This window comes from Phocoena phocoena, chromosome 2, assembly GCF_963924675.1.
Source record: "Phocoena phocoena chromosome 2, mPhoPho1.1, whole genome shotgun sequence".
Classification (NCBI taxonomy): Eukaryota; Metazoa; Chordata; class Mammalia; order Artiodactyla; family Phocoenidae; genus Phocoena; species Phocoena phocoena.
This window is the reverse complement of record NC_089220.1, coordinates 111,468,882-111,478,906: the sequence shown is the minus strand read 5'-3', so window position 1 is coordinate 111,478,906 and position 10,025 is coordinate 111,468,882. Positions and strand designations below refer to the sequence as shown.

The 10,025-nt window shown below is 37.9% G+C and overlaps 1 pseudogene; it reads left to right on the top strand.

The window, feature by feature from the left end:
- The first annotated feature begins 1,228 nt into the window (after window positions 1-1,228).
- LOC136118753 (large ribosomal subunit protein P1 pseudogene) lies at window positions 1,229-1,572 on the top strand (annotated as a pseudogene).
- The last annotated feature ends 8,453 nt before the right edge of the window (window positions 1,573-10,025 follow it).

Genomic DNA, 10,025 nt, shown 5'->3' with positions numbered 1-10,025 from the left:
ATATACACACAAAATACCAGAGCTCCCAAATATATGGTGAAAATGTTGAAGGAATAGAATGAATAATAATAGAGACTTCAATATCCCACTTTCAATAATGTATTAAGCATCTAAATAGAAAATTAATAAGGAAATAGAACGGAAAGAAACTTGAACACTATAATCAAACTAGACCTAACAGACATATATAGGATATTCCACCCAACAACAGCAAAATACCTGTTCTTCTCAAGTGCACATAGAACACTCACCAAACTAGACAATATATCAGTCCACAAAAAAAAAGTCTCAGTAAATTTTAAAAGATTGAAATCATTCAAAATATTATCTCCAAACACAATAGAAAAGAACAAGAAATCAATAACAGAAGTAAAACTGGAAAGTTCACCAATATGGTGAAATTATACTATGCACTTTCAAACAACCAATGGATCAAAGAAGAAATTACAAGGGAAAGTAAAAAATAGTTAGAGACGAATGAAAATGAACATACAATATACCAAAATGTCTTGGATGCCATGAAAGCAGTGCTGAGAGGGAAATTTATAGCAGTAAATGCCTACATTAAAAAGAAGAGGACTTCCCTGGTGGCGCAGTGGTTGAGGGTCCACCTGCCAGTGCAGGGAATGTGGGTTTGAGCCCTGGTCTGGACGGATCCCACATGCTGTGGAGCAACTGAGCCCATGCACCACGGCTACTGAGCTTGTGCTCTAAAGCCTGCAAGCTACAACTACTGAGTCTGTGTGCCACAACTACTGAAGCCCGCACACCTAGAGCCCATGCTCCGCAACAAAGAGAAGCTACCGCAATGAGAAGCCTGCACACTGCAACAAAGAGTAGCCCCTGCTCGCCACAACTAGACAAAGCCCGTGCGCAGCAACAAAGACCCAACGCGGCCAAAAATAAAAATTAATTAATTAATAAAAAAATAAAAAGAAGAAACATCTTGAATAAATAATTTAGGGGCTTCCCTGTTGCCCGTGCTTCCAATGCAGGGGACATGGGTTCCACCCCTGATCGGGGAACTGGGATCCCACATGCCACATGATGCAGCCAAAACATTAAAAATAATAATAATTATTTAACATTACACCTTAGCCCTTTCCTCAGCTGCCGCTAAGGTGCTCGGTCCTTCCAAGGAAGCTAAGGCTGCATTGGGGTGAGGCCCTCACTTCATCCGGTGACTAGCACTGCGCCTGGCAGCCCCTGCCTAGCACTGGCCCGCACCATGGCCTCCGTCTCGGAGCTCGCCTGCATCTACTCAGCCCTCAGCCTGCACGACTATGAGGTGACGGTCACAGAGGATAAGATCAATGTCCTCATTAAAGCAGCTGGTGTAAATGTTGAACCTTTCTGGCCAGGCTTGTTTTCAAAGGCTTTGGCCAATGTCAACATCGGGAGCCTCATCTGCAATGTGGGGGCAGGTGGACCTGCCCCAGCAGCTGGTGCTGCACTAGCAGGAGGTCCTTCCCCCTCCACCACTGCTGCCCCAGCTGAGGAGAGTAAGTGCAATAAAAGAAAGAAGAATCTGAAGAGTCTGATGATGACATGGGCTTTGGTCTTTTTGACTAAACCTCTTCAGTAACATGTTCAATAAAAAGCTGAGCTCTTAAAAGAAAAATTACACCTTAAAGAACTAGAAGAAGGAGAACACAGTCAACACAAAGCTAAAAGGAGGAAGGAAATAATAAATATTAGAGTGAAGATAACAGACTTAGAGAATAGGGAAATAGAATCAATGAAAATAAAGTTAGTCCTCTGAAAAACTCAACAAAATTGACAACCCTTTAGCTAGAATGACACAGAAGGAGAATGAGAAGATTCAAATAACTAAAATCAGAAATGGAAATAAGGACATTACTACCTACTTTACAGAAATAAAAATAATTATAAGAGAATACTATGAACCATTGTATGCCAACAAATTAGACCTAGATGAAATGGACAAGTTCTTAGAAACACAGATACCAAAAACAGACTCAAGAAGAAATAGAAAATCTTCACAGACCTATAACCAATACAGATTTAATCAGTAATCAAAAACCTCCCAAGAAAGAAAAGTTCAGGACCAGATGGCTTCACAAGTGAATCTACGAAAGATTTAAAGAAAAATTAATGACCATATTTCACAACTCTTCCAAAAAAAAGAAAAGGAGGGAATACCTCCTAATTCACTCTATGAGGTCAGATAAACACATTACAAGAAAAGAAATCATGGCTCAATATCCTTTATGAATGTAGGTGCAAAAATCCTTAACAAAACACTAGCAAACAGAATCCAGCAGCATATTAAAAAGATCAGACACCATGTCCAAGCAGGATATATCCCAAGAATGCAAGTGTGGATCAACATAAGAAAATCAATCAGTGTGATACACCACATTAATAAAATAAATGAAAGAACCATGTTATCATCTCAACTGATGCAGAAAAAGCATTTGACAAAACTCAAACACCCTTTCATGATAAAAACACTCAAAAACTAGAACTGATTGGAACTTTCTCAACATGATAAAGGGCATTTATAAAAACCCCACAACTAGCATCATACTCAATGGTAAAACACTGAAAGCTTTCTCCTTAAGATCAGGGAGTAGATAAAGATGATCACTTCACCATCATCATCATCACCATTGCTATTCAACAGTTACTGGAAGTTCTAGTCAGAGTAATTAAGCAAGAAAAAGAAATTAAAGGCACCCAGAAGGAAAAGAAGTCAACCTATCTGTATTTGCAGACGACATGATCCTATATATAGAAATCTCAAATAATCCACAAAAGAGCTACTATAACTAACAAATAAATTCAGAGAAGTTGCACAGTAGAAGGTCAACAAAATCAGTCGTGTTTCTATACATCAGCGATGAACAAGTTGAAAACAAATCCATTTACAATAGCATTCAAAAGAATGAAGTACCTGGGAAAAAATTTATCTGAAGAGGTGAAAGGCTTTCACACTAAAAAATACAAAACATTGTTAAAAGGCATTAAAGAAAACCTAAATAAAAAGAATCATCCTTTGTTGATGGAATATTGCTATTTTAGGACAGAAATACTACCCAAAGATATCTACAGATTCAATACAATCCCTTTTAAAATTCAAACAGCCATTTTTTTTCAGGAATGAAAAAGCCAGTTCTCAAATTCATATGGAATTACAAGGTGCCCTGAATAGCAAAAACAATCTTAAAAAAGAAAAACAAAGTTGGGGAACTCACATTTCCCATTTCAAAACTTACTACAAATCTACAGTAACCAAAATAGTGTCATAATAGCATAGGAATAAACATATAGATCAATGGAATAGAATTGAGAGTCCAGAAATAAACTCATTTATCTATTCCAGTTGATTTTCAACATTGGTGCAAGACCATTCATTGGGGAAAAACAGTCTCTTCAACAAATGGTGCTGGGACAACTGGATATCCACATGCAAAAGAATAAAGTTCAACTCCTACCCCACACCACGTACAAAAGTTAACTCAAAATGGATCAGTGACCTAAATATAAGAGCTCATACAACAAAACTCTTAATAAAATTTACACTATCATATGCACCTTGGAAAGCAAGGACTAAAGAAAGAATTTTCAAATGAACAAACAAAAAGAGCTAACACTGGGACTTCCCTGGTGGTCCACTGGAAGCTCCAAGCTTCCACTGCAGGGGGCACAGGTTCGCTCCCTGGTCAGGGAACTAAGATCCCACATGTCATGTGGTGTGACAAAAAAAAAAATATATATATATATATATATTTCACCAAAATATGAACACATAAAACAGTATCTTAAAATGCCTTAATCCAATGTAAACATTTTCTCAAAATAGAGTTTCAAGCACTTTGCCAGAATATAAAGGAGATATTTTGAATGTTCTCAAATCATGCTATATGGCACTGGCCCTATATAACCATAGAAAACCTCTTTAAAGCTGCAAGTAACACAAAGCTATCATTTATTAAGCACTTAGTATGTACTAGTCCCTTCACATATGCTATTGCTTTTAAACCTTCTAACTCACTCAATATCAACAGGTATTCTACATCACTAAAAAAGACAATAGAAGCTACACCAAAAAAAAATAGAAGCTACAATCTGGAATTCCCTCAGTTTTTTGCTACTGAACCTATAAGCCCACCTTTATCTCAACCCATTCTTTCTCCTTCCCTCCTACTGCAATAAAGGAGATGTTAAATCTTTTCATCTAAAGTAAAAATCCTCTACCAGTGCTCTGGATCTCATTTGTTCCATTAACTATCTTCAACCTCTCCTTTTCTACTGGCTCCTTCTCATCAGCTCCTAAACATGACTTAGTCTCACTTATCTGAAAATAACAAACAAATAGTTTCCCTGGGTTTTACTTTCCCCTCCAGATATCATATTTTTCTCTCATTCTAGTCAGTTAAATACTTCATGAATTGTCTACATTTTCTATTTCCATTTTCCTATCTCAACTTACTCTTCCAATATGCCTTCCTCATCAACACCTCTACCACAACCATTTTTGCACTAATTGGGTAGATGATTTTCAGTCTTTATCTTGCTCAATTTCTCAGTTACAACAGTGTTAACTCCTCCTTTTTTCTTTAAATATTTTGCCTTTGGCTTCTATATAACTATACTTTTCCTAGTATACCTTCTACTTCTCTATTCTTACCCCAAGTTGCTTTAGGAGCTCCTTTTCCTTATTTGTCTCTTTAAATTAGAGTCCCTTAAGCCTTAGTTCTAGGTCTTCTTCTCTTCCCTATATACTATATAGAGAATCCCCTCACTTCAATGGCTTAAATTTCCATTTATATGCAGATAGCTCCCAAATACTTATTTACAGCTATTTCTTAAGCTCTAGACCAATATATCTAACTGGGACATGTCTCATAGGCATCTTAAATTTAATATATTCAAAAATAACATTTCCAAAATCATCTCACCCATAAACATGCTTCCTCTTAAATATACTGTAATATGTTAATACTTACTGAACATATAATTATGGGCCAGGCATTGTGCTAAGTGCTAGGATTATAGCAATGAACAAACCTTTCATGGCCCCTGCTCTCCTAGACTTAGTCTGGTGAGGGGAGACAAACATTAAACAAATAATTATACAAATAACTATAAAATTATAATTATGGTAAATGCTATTAAAAAAACAAAGTACACTACCATGTACCCAATGGCTCAAGTCAGAACCATAGAAATCATTCTTGACTCCTTGCTTTGTCTTGTACATCAATCACCAAATTCTATTGATTCCTAATTCCTAAATATCTCTCAAATTCAACTACTTATTTCTATTTCCTCTGTTACCATCCAAATCCAGAACATCATCATCTTTCACCAGATTCCTATAAGTCTCCTAACTGGCCTCTACTTCCAGTCTTGTTCCTTCCTATCCTTTATCTACACTGCAGCCAAATAGAATGATTTGTTAAAAATGCTTAAAATCTTTAAAAATATTCTTATTGTCTTTAGGATAAAGTAAAAACTCTTAAACACAACTAAAATCCCTGGACATCATATATAAAACAGACATAAGTAGACTCTAAAAGGTGGACCAAAAAAAAGGTATACTGGCTAAAGACCTCTGAACCCAAGAAATGACATGGTACTGCATTCTCCAGATTTCTTTCTTTGCCTCATATATCCCAGACTTGGAGCTAAAGAAGCTGACAACCCAGAAACAGGAGAAGGCACATACATAAAAATCTCATAAAAGCCACTCTCTTTAGCCAAAGGATTTGGAAGGGGCAGGCTAGCAATGCAGAAAACTTTTAGCCAGTAACCACTCTATTCTAGCCAAACAGTACAGAAAAACTGTGACCTCCAATCCAACCATCTCCACTAGCAAAAGCCAAGTAGGGATGCTGCCCTCACCAGCGTGGTGTCAGAGAAGGCTGAGTAAGAAGCCAGAACTTTCATCCCTGTTGGGTGTACTGAATCCCCCACTACATGTTAGTGGAGACCATATGGAGAGCCTGGACTTCCATCTCCGTTCAGCAATAATAAGTCATCCTTCTTGCTCACCACTACCGTGGTATCAGAGGAGGCCTAGTGGTGAGTCAGAACTTTCACCACTACCCAGCAGGAATGATAATCAACTGACGTCAACACCAAGATAACAGAGATGTTAGAATTATATGATAAAGATGTTAAAGCAGTCATCATAAAAATGCTTCAATGAACATTATAAACATGATTGATATAAATGAAAAAATATAAATCTCCCCAAAGAAATAGAGTCTTAGCAAAGAATTAGAAGATATAAAGGAGTACCAAATGAAAATTTTAGAATTAGAAAATAACTGAAACAAAAAGCTCTGTGAATGGTCTCAACAGAAGAATGTGGGGTGGGGGGTAGGGAACAGAGGAAAGAAAAGGTAAACTTGAAGGCAGAATAATAGAAATTATCCAAATCTGAATGAGAAAGTAAACTGAAAAAATAAATGGAGAGAGCCCCAGGACCCATGGTACTATAATAGAAGATCCAGCATGCCTGTCATTAGAGTCCTAGAAAGAGAGAAGAAGGTAGAGTTGAAAAAGTACTCAAAGAAATAATGAATGAAAAGTTCTCAAATTTGGCAAAACCCATAAACCTATAGATTCAAGAATCTGAACAAATTCCAAACAGGATAAATGCAAAATAATCCACACAAAGACATATTATAGGCAAACTTCTCAAAATTAAAGTCAAAGAAAAACCCTTGAAAGCAGTGAGAAAGAAGTGACATCTTACCCTAAGAAAAGACAAAACAAATGACAGTGGATTTCTCATCAAAAACCATGGAGGCAGGAAAAAAGTAGTACATTTTTCAAGTGATGAGAGAAAAGAAACTATCAATCCAGAAGCCTATATCCAGCAAAAATATCCTTTAGAAATGAAGGGGAGGCTTCCCTGGTGGCACAGTGGTTAGGAATCCTCCTGCCAGTGCAGGGGGGATGGGTTTGATCCCAGGCTCGGGAAGATCCCACATGCTGTGGAGCCCACAACTACTGAAGCCTGTGTGCCTAGAGCCTGTGCTCCACAACAGGGGAAGCCACAACAATGAGAAGCCCGCACGCTGCAGGGAAGAGTAGCCCCCACTCGCTGCAATGAGAGAGAGCCTGCATGCAGCAACGAAGACCCAACACAGCCAAAAATAAAAAAATTTAGAAAAAAACGAAAGGAAGGGGAAATGAAGATATTTTCAGACAATGGAAAACTAAGGGTACACTACAGAATTCTACCAAATGTTGAAAGAATTAACACCAATTTACACAATCTTTTCCAGAAAACAGAAGAAAGAGAAACACTTCCAACTCATTTGATGAAGCCAATATTACCCTGATACCAAAACTTGTAGACAAGGACAGTACACACACACACACACACACACACACACACACACACACACACAAAGAAGAAAACTACAGGCCAATAGTTTTCATTAATATAGATGCAGAAATCCTTAATGAATATTATTAGCATATAGAATTAAGCAACATGTTAAAAAAAAGATTAGGGGGCTTCCCTGATGGCGCAGTGGTTAAGAATCCGCCTGTCAATGCAGGAGACACAGGTTCAAGCCCTGGTCTGGGAAGATCCCACATGCCGCGGAGCAACTAAGCCCGTGTGCCACAACTACTGAGCCTGTGCTCTAGAGCCTGCGGGTCACAACTACTGAGCCCATGTGCCACAACTACTGAAGCCCACGCTCCTAGAGCCCATGCTCTGCAACAAGATAAGCCACCACAATGAGAAGCCCACGCACTGCAATGAAAAGCAGCCCCCGCTCACCGCAACTAGAGAAAGCCTGTGCGCAGAAACGAAGACCCAGCGTGGCCAAAAATAAATAAATAAATTTATTTTTTTTAAAAAATTAGGGACTTCCCTGGTTGTCCAGTGGTTAAGACTCCGTACTTCCACTGCAGGGGGTGCAGGTTCAATCCCTGGTTGGGGGACCTAAGATCCCACATGCCCTGCAGCACAGCCAAAAAAAAAAAAAAATTAAACACCTTGGCTATTTTAGTTTCCTAGGGCTGCCGTATTAAAGTATCACAAACTGGATGGTTTTAAACAACAGAAATTTATTCTCTCATGGTTTTGGAGGTTACAATTCCAAAATCAAGGTGTTAGCAGGGCTATTCTCCCTCTGACACTCTGGGTAGACTCTTTCCTTTCTTCTTCCTTGCCTCCAGTAGTGCCTGTTGATCCTTGGCATTCTAATCTCTGCCTCTGTCATCACATGGTGCTCTCTCTGTGCCTCTGTTTTCACATGGCATTCTTATCTCTTTGTAACAGGACACCAGTCATACTGAATGGGGGACCTTGCATTTGGCAGTTGTTCCTTAGATATAACACCAAAGCACAAGTAGCAAAAGGAAATATAAATTTGACTATATCAAAATTTAAAACTTTTGTGCTGCAAACAATACCATTTAAAAAGTGAAAATACAACAGATAAAATGGAAGAAAATATTTTCAATTAATGTATCTAATATGGAACTAGTATCCAAAATATATAAAGAATTCTTATAACTCAATAATAAAAAGGCAAATAACCTAACTTTAAAATTGTAAAGGATCTAAATAGACTTTCCTTCAAAGATGATATACAAATGGCAAATAGACACATGAAAAGGTGCTTGACATCATTAGACATTAGAGAAATTCAAGTCAAAACCACAATGATATACCCATTTTACTCTCACAAGGATGGCTATAATAAAAAAAAGCAGACTTTGACAACTGTTAGGAAAGATGTGGAAAAACTGAAACCTCATACATTGCTAGTGGGAAAGTAAAATGGTTCACTCCTTTGGAGAACAGTTTGGAAGTCCCTCAAAAAGTTATACATAAAGTTACCATATGACCCAGCAATTCTGCTCCTAGGTATACACCCAAGAGAATTTAAAACATATGTCCACATGTACATATATAACAGCATTATTTCTAATAGCCAAAAAGTGAAAACAACCCAAATGTCCATCAACTGATGAATGTATAAACAAAATGTGGTATACCCACATAATGGAATATTATTCAGCCATAAGCAGTAATAACATACTGGTACATGCTACAATATGGATGAACTTTGAAAACATTATGTTAAATGAAAGGATACTGTATGATTATATCAAGTATCCAGAATAGAAAAATCCATAGAGACATGACACAGATTAGTGCTTGCTAGGGGTTAGGGGAGAGACATAGGGTTTCCTTCTGGGGCAATGAAATTCTGGAACTAGATAGTGTGATGGTTGTCAGACTTTATGAATATACTAAAACCACTGATTTGTACACTTTAAAATAAACATTAAATAATAGTGATAACACAAAATGCCTACAAGGTTTCAGAGAAACTCATATATTTCTGGTGGCTATATGAAATGATACAGCCACTCTGGAAAACAGTGGGGAGTTTCTTATAAAACTGAATACAACACAGCAGTTTCATTCCTGGGCATTTATGCCAGAGAAATGAAAACTTATGTTCAAACAAAAACCTACTAATGAATGTTTATAGGAGCTTTGTTTGTAATAGCCAAAAACTGGAGAGGTGCTTAACCTGTTTAAGAACAAGAGGTTCTTAAACAGGTGAATGGTTAAACAAACTGTGGAGTGCTACTCAGCAATAGAAAGGAATTAATGGGGCTTCCCTGGTGGCGCAGTGGTTGAGAGTCCGCCTGATGATGCAGGAGACGTGGGTTCGTGCCCGGTCCGGGAAGATCCCACATGCCGCGGAGCGGCTAGGCCCGTGAGCCGTGTCTGCTGAGCCTGTGCGTCCGGAGCCTGTGCTCCGCAACGGGAGAGGCCACAACAGTGAGAGGCCCGCGTACCGCAAAAAAAAAAAAAAAAAAAAAAAGGAATTAATGATACATGCAACAACCTTGATAAATCTCTGGAGAACTGAGTGAAAAAAGTCAATCCCAAAAGATTATGTACAGTTTGATTCTATTTATATAACGTTCTTAAAATGACAAAATTATCAAAATGGAGAACAGAACAGTGGTTATCAGTGGTTAGGGAGAGGTGAAGGCAGGACGAAAGT